At 47.9% G+C, this 9,866-nt stretch overlaps 1 long non-coding RNA gene across 1 annotated transcript; it reads right to left on the minus strand.

Annotated features, from left to right (window-relative positions):
• Positions 1-94: 94 nt before the first annotated feature.
• LOC138995595 (uncharacterized) lies at positions 95-7,561 on the minus strand. Its single transcript, XR_011468648.1, has 3 exons — positions 7,416-7,561; positions 5,029-5,212; positions 95-2,820 (listed from the first exon to the last, which is right to left on the minus strand). It is a non-coding gene; the product is annotated as an uncharacterized lncRNA (long non-coding RNA).
• Between the last annotated feature and the right edge of the window lie 2,305 nt (positions 7,562-9,866).

Genomic DNA, 9,866 nt, shown 5'->3' on the forward strand with positions numbered 1-9,866 from the left:
GCGGTAAACACCACACCAGCACGTCCCACAGGGTTGATACTTGGGGTGACTGCATTTGGTTTAGCGCTCACCACCACCATGGCCGCCAGGGAAAAGAGGCAACGGGACCGGAGCACTCTTAACATCCGGCTAAAGGAAGCACACCAGTAACTCTACGTACAAACTCGAATGCCATTAGTTCATTTTTCATATATATAATTTTTTATTTTTTACTGTTCAAGCAGTCTATCTGCACCACAAAAGCCTGGTCTAGAGAATAGTAATGACTGGAGCAAAGGTCATGAACTTTCTAATGGCACTTTGTACATGTAAACTTGCATTCCAAGCCGGTTCTTGCTATGATTGTTGAAGATAATTCATCCCATAGGCTTTGTATAAGGGACAGAGAATGATCAAAGAATAGCATTTTCAATAACCCTCAGATAGCAAATGAAATATTTGTGCTAGTTCTAAGCTTTGATTTTCCTGTCTTGGTTATTAGATAATACCTTCCTCCCAAGGTTGCCCTGAGCAGAATTGAGACAATGCCTGTCTGGGTAATACATGCCTGTTACACATAAGAGGCACTCAGTAAGTGGTAACTATAATAATCAATGATTGTTATTATAACAATAATAGCAACGATAGAACAATTATTATTATTCAGGTTCTTAGCAGGTAGCTTGTAGGATTGGTTGCTGTATGGCATTGTATTAGTCAGAACACGCTAACTTATGATGTGATGACAAACAAACCCCAAATCTCAGTGGCTTAAAATAAAGTTTCTCACGTAGGTAGGCTACATGTACATTATGGTCAACAAGGGGGTGGGTCTTCTCATTTTAGTTATTCAGGGACCCAGGCTAATAGAGTAGTCACCATCTCAAATGCTGTAAGTCACTATGCCAGAAGTAAAAAAATAATAGCTATGGCCCAGAGGGACACCTGTCCCTGTTCACAAGTCAGTTTTCCAGAACCGATTACGTGGCCCCACTCAACCACAAGGGGGCGGGAAAGAGCAGTCACCTTGGCCTAGAAGCAAAATTGGAAATACTATTTGGTAGCAGCAGCAGTACCCAAGTCTACCACAAGCACCAAGGAGGGCAGTATAGATTCTGGGACACATTGGTATTCCCCCATCCCCCCATCTTATCTCAAAACCATTAACTGCATTTAGGGAATGAATTCATGTAATGAATTACAACCACAAAGATCCTTTTTAAAGACAAGTTAACATTTACAAGTGTCAGGGATTTGGACGTGGACATATCTTTTTGTGGCCACCATTCAACTCACCCATTAACTTCTTTTTTTTTTTTTTAAATATATTTTATTGATTTTTTAGACAGGAAGGGAGAGAGATAGAGAGTTAAAAACATCGATGAGAGAGAAACATCGATCAGCTGCCTCCTGCACACTCCCTACTGGGGATGTGCCCGCAACCAAGGTACATGCCCTTGACCAGAATCAAACCTGGGACCCCTGAGTCCGCAGCCCACGCTCTATCCACTGAGCCAAACCGGTTACGGCCCATTAACTTCTTATGTAATACCTACTGATGATCATTTTCTAGAGCCATTATTTCATTAGGAGTACAAAATGGAGATGTTCTAATTTTGTCATCATTCCTTCACTTATTAGCTGTACTCTGTAATCATCTACTATAAAGGAAAATTTCCCTCATCAACTATAAATGTAAGCTAAATGCTTGATTCTCTTTCATTTTTCTTAGATGGCTGCTATGGACTATATTTTGTGCTTCCCTTCCCCCCAAAATTCATATGTTAAAACCCTAATCCCCAGTGCCATTATATTTGGAGATGGGGCCTTTGGGAGGTAATTAAGCCCATTGGGTGGATCCCTCATTAGAAGAGAATCAGGAGAATGTGCTTCTCTCTGTTCTCCACAAGGTGAGAATGCAATGAGAAGCTGCTGCCTGTCAACCAGGAAGTGGGCCCTCACCACACACCAGATCTGCTGGACTCCAGAACTGTGAGAAATAAATGTTAGTTGCACCCCATCTATGGTCATTTGTTATAGCAGCCCAAACTGACTAAGACAATGGGGTTCCCTAAAAGCAAATGTTGAATTAAGATGTTTGCGCCCAGCCAGTGTGGCTCAGTGGTTGAGCATTGACCTATGAACCAGAAGGTCATGACTCGATTCCCAGTCAGGGCACATGCCTGGGTTGTGGGCTCAGACCCCAGTGTGAGGTGTGCAGGAGGCAGCGAATCAATGATTCTCTCTCATCATTGATGTTTCTATCTCTCCCCCTCTCCCTCTCTGAAATCAATAAAAATGTATACTTTTTAAAATGACTTTGAGTACAAGTAGTTTGAGTATAAAACTTTGAGTTCAAGGTCATGCTAAGACGCACTGGTAGAGGAGTGGAGAACTGAGACAGGAGAGGGAAGGAAGCCACTGAGAGCTGTGTAATAGAGCAGGTGGAGCAACTGAGGCTCAGTCCTTTGGGGGAATTCTGGAAGAGAGTGTAGAACCTGTGTCAGAGAATCCTACCCAAGGGGCAATGGAACTAGGGTATTATTGGTTTACTTCCCGTTGGAAGATTGAGGGTTGCTTCTGGAAGCATTAACCCTCTAGTATTCCTGGCTAGCCCTGTGCTCAAACATGTTCCCACAGCCAGGAAAAAAAAAAAAAAAAGCCCTCAGGCAGAGTCCCAGATGTTCACCAAGAGCCTTCTTGTAGAGGTGCTGCTGAAGAACATGGGTCGTATCTACAGTCCACCCTTTGCAGTGCCCAGATCCATTTGTGGCCCCATGTTAAATTCACTTTGTCCTGTCACTGATTCTTCAACATGGTGGCTGATGGCAATTTCTAAATCTTAAAAAAAAAAAAAAAAAGTGTCTTGCAACAGGAGGGCTCGTGGGACAAACTACAATAGCCGTTGCTGCAGTTGGTTCCAAGGAGTAATCAATATTCAACATCTCCCTCCTCTACAATTAATTCTGTTGGTCTCTGGTGTTTTCACAATGGAAAAACCCAGACCTTCATCCTTGAAGGCCTCAGCCTTTCATTGCCATGCCCTTGAGAGACCAACATTGCTGCAATCGCCTGTTCATGATTACCATTGGACATGGAATAACCAAGATCAAATGTCTTTGTCAGTATACATTTTTTTGGTCTACTGGTCAATTGGCATGAGGTACCCAAAATGACCCAGAGGCTGCTGTTGCTGTGACTCCTTGTAGACACATCTCCCAACCTAGGAACTAGGGCTTCTAATTCTGCCGAGCCTAAATTTACAGGAACAGGAAGCACAAATTCCCCACATGGATCATGACCCATAATTTCTAGCTGTCGGTGCCAGGCAGATTTCCTTAGCTCTCCTATCTTCTCCTCCCCCCTCCCTACCCCCCCCTCCCCCCGGCTAAAAAAAAAAACAATTCTAGCTCTCTGGGATGTAGCACCATACAATGGCCACTTGTTCAAAATACATACTGTATTTCGAAGGCCAGTAGCCCAATCCCAGATGATGTTTCCCCAAGCTGGTATATTTCAGAGAGGAAGGGAGAGGGAGAGAGATAGAAACATCAATGATGAGAGAGAATCATTGATTGGCTGCCTCCTGCACCCCCTCCCCCACCCCCGCCACTGGGGATCAAGCCTGCAACCCGAGTATGTGCCCTGGCCATTGGTTCATAGGTTGATGCTCCACCACTGAGCCACACCAGCTGGTCCCAAGCTGGTATTTAGATGTGTTGTAAAGAGACCATGCTAGTGGACTATCAGGCTGACAATTTCAAGGTGATGTGGTGTATCATAGGGCCAATGGAGACTATGGTCCTACGCCCATTGTCACATTCACTTCACTAGTAAAGTGGATCCCATTAGTTAGAGGTGATACTATATGGGATCTCATAAGGCTAAGTCATTTCCTTTATGTCCTTGGATAATGGTGCTGCCCAAGGTGTGTGGGCAGGGAAGGCAAATCCACATCCAGAATATTAATCCCAGTAAGGAGATATTGCTCTCTCCTCCAGATTGAATGAGGTACATTGTAATCAACATGCTGCCCAGTGGCTGGTTGGGCTCCTTAAGGGATGGTACCACGTTGAAGGTCCCGTGTCTGTCTCTGCTGCTGACAGGCCAAACATCTAGCATTAGCAGCAGCTAGATTAGCCTTGGTGAGAGGGAGCCCTTGCTGGTGGGCCCTCACATAGCCTCCATGTCTACTGCCACAGCGACTCCATTCATGGGCCCATTGTGCAAGCCCTGGCATCGTGGAGGACAAAGGCTGGCTGTTACCCACTGGAATCCTTCTGTTCCCTTGGCTATTCAGTGTCTCCTCTGCAGTGAATGTTCTTTAATGGTACTGCCACAAGATACAATGCCCACTGCTGTCAGTCCACCCGTATAGCTCTTCCCCAGACTTTCTTATCTCCAATCTTCCAGTCTTACCCTTTCCTGGCCCCTGGCCAACCAACAAAGCCATTTGCCACTGTTCTAGAGTTCATGTATATATATACTTCCCTCAAGTCCCCTCTCTCACGGCAAAGTAGATGGCCAGTGTATTGCCTGAAACCCCCTGGGAGGATCCTCCCTCACTACTATCTTTCAAGGGCACCCCGAAGTGAGTCTGTTGTGTGGCAGGTTTAGCTCACATCAAAATATCAAAGTGACCCATCCAAGAAACAGGCCTAGGCTTTTTCCTCCTCTAGAGTATGACCACAGAGAAATCCCATAAAACTATAGGGTGAGCTGAGAGAGAGGCATGGGTGCAATAGAGACAAGTAATGTGGGAGCCCGGGCTTCCTGCTCCCTCTGAGCATGCTCATTCCCAATCACAAATGTGCCATTTTGGAATACTGTGCTCACCCACATGTGCTCATGACTTTGTGGGTCTGAAAGTTCCCAGATCTTAATAAACCTGGAAAGTGAGACAGGGAAGGGAAGGAATCTAATACATAATTGAGTAAGTAATCCAAATAATTGAACAGGTTATGACCATGGGCAGCCGGAGACTGGAGGACTTGCCTCACAGTTCCTGCCTGGGAGGTGAGGGGGCTGGGGTTTCGCCTACCAACTCACCCTCTGTCACTGGTTGAGGGCTGTCTCCAGGGGCATTAATCCTCTGGTACTTCTGACTCACCATGCACTTAGGCCAAGCATACCTCCCCAATCGGAAAAATTCCTCAGCAGTCAGCAGCCTTTGGTTTGTTGAGGTCACTGCTAAGAGGATATGGGCAGGGGCATCAACAGGATCTGCAGTACCCTATGGATTTCCAAAATCGTGAGTTAGTGTGCTATCGATGTCCAAAGGTGACCAGTGATTTCATGTTTTAGTAGCATTATGAACTTATTGACTTTTTATATTATTGGATATGTTTCCATCTCTTACAGTCATTATTCATTTTAATGCTGAAGTTTTTTGGCCAGTGGGAGTATTTTCAAGTTGGCTATTGGGTCCTTTTGATATGAACTTGACCTGAGTTCTCAAGTATGAAAAATTATCCTGCTGCAGGCCTGGAATTTCTCCAGAGTCCTGGTTCCTTTTAGTGGAAAGTTCAAGACTACAATCTGGGCACAAGGCATATTCATTGTTATCAGATTGTTACTGCTCCTAAATAAACTGTATACACAAGTAATATTTATAAATGTTATATATAACTGTTCTCCAGAACACACACACACACACACACACACACACACACACACACACACACCATGAGTTCATGCTGCTGTGTCTAATTCAGATGAAAGGTTAGCAGTTATTGCTTAACTTTCACTTTCTTTTACACTACAAATCTTAGTTCTTAAAACTATTACTATAATTATTTGCTTTATCATAATAAATAGAACTTTTCAAAATAGTAATGCCAACATCAAGATTTCTCCATGGCTCTTTTGCTCTTAGAAATGTATAGTAAAAATGCTGAGTTAAAAAAAAAAAATGCTGAGTTTTATAATCAGAAAATTCTGGGTGGCTTTGCCTCCAACTTCATATACAATTAGGTGCATTTGTTTAAGTTTTAGATGTTAAGGGATTGAAGCACTTTTATTCTTTTAAAATTTAATTTAAAGTTAATTGAATTATTTAATTTTGTGTTTTAATTTTATAAAACATTTAGAAGGTTCCAACATCAAAACCATAAAACAAGGTGTTAGTACCATTTTACAGGTGAAGAAACTGAGGCTCAGAGAGGTTAATAGCTGGCCCAGCATCAGAGAAAAGTGAATGGTCTTCCCCATCGGTAGCCAGAGACAGGACTGCAGGGAGCCTGAGGGAAGGGGCTTTTTGTCAATAAGTAGACTTGGTTGTACTCAGGGTTGAGCCTTCCAGTACCTTCAGCTGTTCCTTATGGAACAGACTGGTGGTCTCCTCTAAACACAAGAGTTTGCATCCCTCAAAGCGAGGGTCTGTAAGCTCAGGGGACAGTGGCTCCTGCTCATACAGCAGGGGTTGTTCAGCCTGTAGGCCTCACCACTGACTCCGCACCCCCCATTTCCCTTCCCACCCCCATTCTCTTTCAGCTTCAGGAGCCCTTAGAGCTATAACCAGCCATTCCTGGCCACCCCCTCGCCTGGGTTAGCAGCCCCTGCTTCCTGGCCCCTTTCAGAAGCTATCAAAGCCCCCATTCTCCTAACACAGCTGTGCCAGTGCTTAGCACTGCCTCCATCCTCCCCTTCAGCCCCACGTGCACGTTCCCAGGTGCCTGTGTGACATGCAGGGCCTCAGAGAGGAACTAAGCTGCCTGGGCCCTTACCCCCAAGCCTGGGAAAGTGGAAGCAGGTGTTCAAGGGCCTGGGAAGGACAGGCTCTTCCAGTGGTCTTTGTGGTTGGGAGTCCAGTGAGAAAGGCCCAAGGCTAACACTGGAGATGGAATGCTCTTAGATGGGAGAACTTGGACTTGGAGGGGAGATGCTGTCTCCTCAACTTGGGTCGTGACCTCAGCTGAAGGGGAGAGGCAGGAGATGGATTGTCTTCATCTGGAGAGACTGGAAAACTCCCCAGGGCTCAGGAGGCTGGGAGGCAAGCCAGCTGGGCTGCACGTGGAAAAGGGAGGAGGGCTCCCCCACTCTCCCTCCTCTCTGTCTTCTCTCCACCTCCCAGGCTTCCTCTCCCCAGAGAGAGACCGCTCCAAGTTCTGGCAAGACCCTGACCTGGGAGGCAAGAGACTTCATTTTGGTCACGGTCAGTCAGTTACCTGTTGTGTGGCCCTAGATCAGTGGTCGGCAAACTCATTAGTCAACAGAGCCAAATATCAACAGTACAACGATTGAAATTTCTTACACTATATAGGTAGGTACATTGTTATTAACTTAATTAGGGTCCTCCTAAGGCTTAGGAAGAGCCACACTCAAGGGGCCAAAGAGCCGCATGTGGCTCGCGAGCCGTAGTTTGCCGACCAGGGCCCTCGATAGTCACTTCACCTGTTTGGTCTCCGTTTCTTTATCCAGAAGATACCCACGGTTACCTGAGACATTCTCCTCCTGTTACTGGGCCAGTGGTTCTGCTTGAACTGTGACCCGCGTTCTTCCTGCTTCCGTTGGTTCTGTTTGCTTTCAGCCAGTCCCTGGGGGTCCTTTTCTGAGACCTAGAAGGGAAGATCTTGCTCAGCAAGTGAATAGAAATGGGAGGGTGGTCACCTGGCTATGGGTGAAGATGTAAGTAAAGAAGGTCCCTGATCAGAAACTGCCAGTTCAAAGCACGATTAGACTTCAGTGTGAATTGTTACAGCTGGCAATGTTGGAAAAGGCTTGGGGAGGTGTTCATTCCTCCCCTAGGAAATCCTCAAGAAAAGATTTCTCTCTCAAACACTGCGCCCCCATCCCATTCACAGAGGAGTGGCCCACTGACTGCCTGGCCAGGAGATCTGGTGGAAATTAGGGTGTGTGTGTGTGTGTGTGTGTGTGTGTGACAAGTAGAGGAAAAGAAGTAGGTTTTGCTGACGTGTGGGCCAGGGGCTTCCTTTACCCAGCCCAGTGCAGTAGACATCACCCAGTGCAGTAGATGGCACCCATCGCAGTAGATGGCACCCAGAGCAGTAGATGTCATCCAATAGAGTAGATGCTACTACAGAAGCGTTTCAAGGTTTTGCCACTGCAAAGGGCAAAACAGTGCCATGACTCAAATGCTGGCTCTCATCAAGACCTTCACAGCAGCAGCTGCTCTGTTCTCTCACTCTGTCTGGCTTCCCACTAGGGGTCTCCCTCTTGGAACAGACTGTCTGGTACCAGCCCTTGTCCCAAACCAGGTGCTGCTGGCCTCAGTCAGGGTTGGACTCCCCCTGGGCACCAAACTGTGCCCACACTCCTAGGGCACATGAGGGGAGGTAGTGAGGAAGGTCACTTTCTCTGTCTTCCCGGGTCACAGACAAGTTTTCCGGAGGCAAAATCTATGGTTACCTGTGAGCCACCACTGGGACTGAATTCCAGCCATTCGGTTGCCTGGCCCCATTGAGCCCCTGGTGGAGAAGAGCCGTGGGGGGTCGGGCTGGATGTACACCCCATGCTGACACTGTCCTGCAGGACAGAAGGTCTGAGTGGAGCCAAGGGAGGTCCTTGGGCTACCAGGTGCGGATCTGTCCCAAAGGCCTCGGATCCTCCTCTCCACTAGAGGACTTGGGACAGCACCCCCAGGCCTAAAACAGTGCCTGGTCCTTAGTGGACACTCAGTTAACATTTACTTAACAAAACCAATAAACTGAGGTTTCCTCCTCCCTAAACCATCCCAAGCACATTGCTCTGTCCTCTTCATTCTCCCCTCCCTGCCTGGGGCATTTCTCTCACTGAGGGACGGTACCTCCCTCCATCCTAGGTCTTCCTGTCCTATCTCTACAGGAGATGCATCTCTGGGAGTTGCCAGAATTCCTCAAGGATTGGCGCCATTGGGACATCCAGTGGAAGGCAGCCCCGATTTCCCACACACGAGGGACTTGGGTGCAGTCTAGACGGGAGGACAGGAACTTGCTTTTAGGCTGCCTTTGCATTGCATGCACCACACCTCACTCTCTTTGGGATATTTGGGGGGTGCTGCTGACAATTATGGGGATCAAAGCCTCAGACAAGCTCTCCTTGATGCTACCGCTGGTGTTCGGGGGAGAGAATCCATCCGGCGTCTGGCTGTCCTGCCCACTGTCTGTGCCAGGGGCTTTGCCTGGAGTCCCAGGAGGGAAGAAAGAGGAGGGAGGGGAGAGAGCCTGGGAAAGAGGAGGGAAGCAGAGGCCCTGGAGCCGGGAGGAGGTTGTTATTGGTATTCTGGGCGCTGAGAAGTAAGTCCCAGTGGCTGGGCAGCCGTCAAGGCCCACCTCCTGGCACCAGGCTGCACATTCATCTGCAAGAGCCCCCGCCAGGGGGCCTTTTGGGCTCCCAGCAACCCCTGCATCTCGCACATTGGTTTGCATGAGCAGTAACGTTGGTTCACAGTGCCACCTTCCCACCGCCAACCCCTCCCCCATGTCTAGAGTTTCTGACTTGCTTTGCTTAACCCATGAATCTGCTGTGTAACCTGTCCCCCCAGCTGCAAAGTCAGCTCCCCTTCGGACCAGGGAGCACCGCCGGAGACAGAGCCCCATCAGGGAGGTGGCGAAGGTCTTTTGCACCTCATCCGGCTTCCAAACACAGCTTCCCTCCCCCATTCTGTGTGTGGTGTCCTTCTAGGCGCAAAACCTCCCGTTCTCTCGCCCTCCTTCTCCCTCCTCTCAAAGTGTGAGTCCCCTTCCTGTCCCCTTGACCAGTCCCTCCGGCTGTCTAACTGCCATCCCTCCAGCTGCAGCATCATCTGCGCCCTCCCCGCCCTCCTGCCCTCCCTCCTTACTCCAAGCCCTCGGCTTCCATCCCCTGAAGGATGTCCTACTTCACTCGTCCTTGCTCTCTCTATTGCCGCCCGGAACCGACGCCGAGAAGGCAACGGGTCCCGTGACTTT

The sequence above is a fragment of the Myotis yumanensis genome, unplaced genomic scaffold (assembly GCF_028538775.1).
Source record: "Myotis yumanensis isolate MYYU_CA2020_CCGP unplaced genomic scaffold, mMyoYum1.0.hap1 SCAF_17, whole genome shotgun sequence".
NCBI lineage: Eukaryota > Metazoa > Chordata > Mammalia > Chiroptera > Vespertilionidae > Myotis > Myotis yumanensis.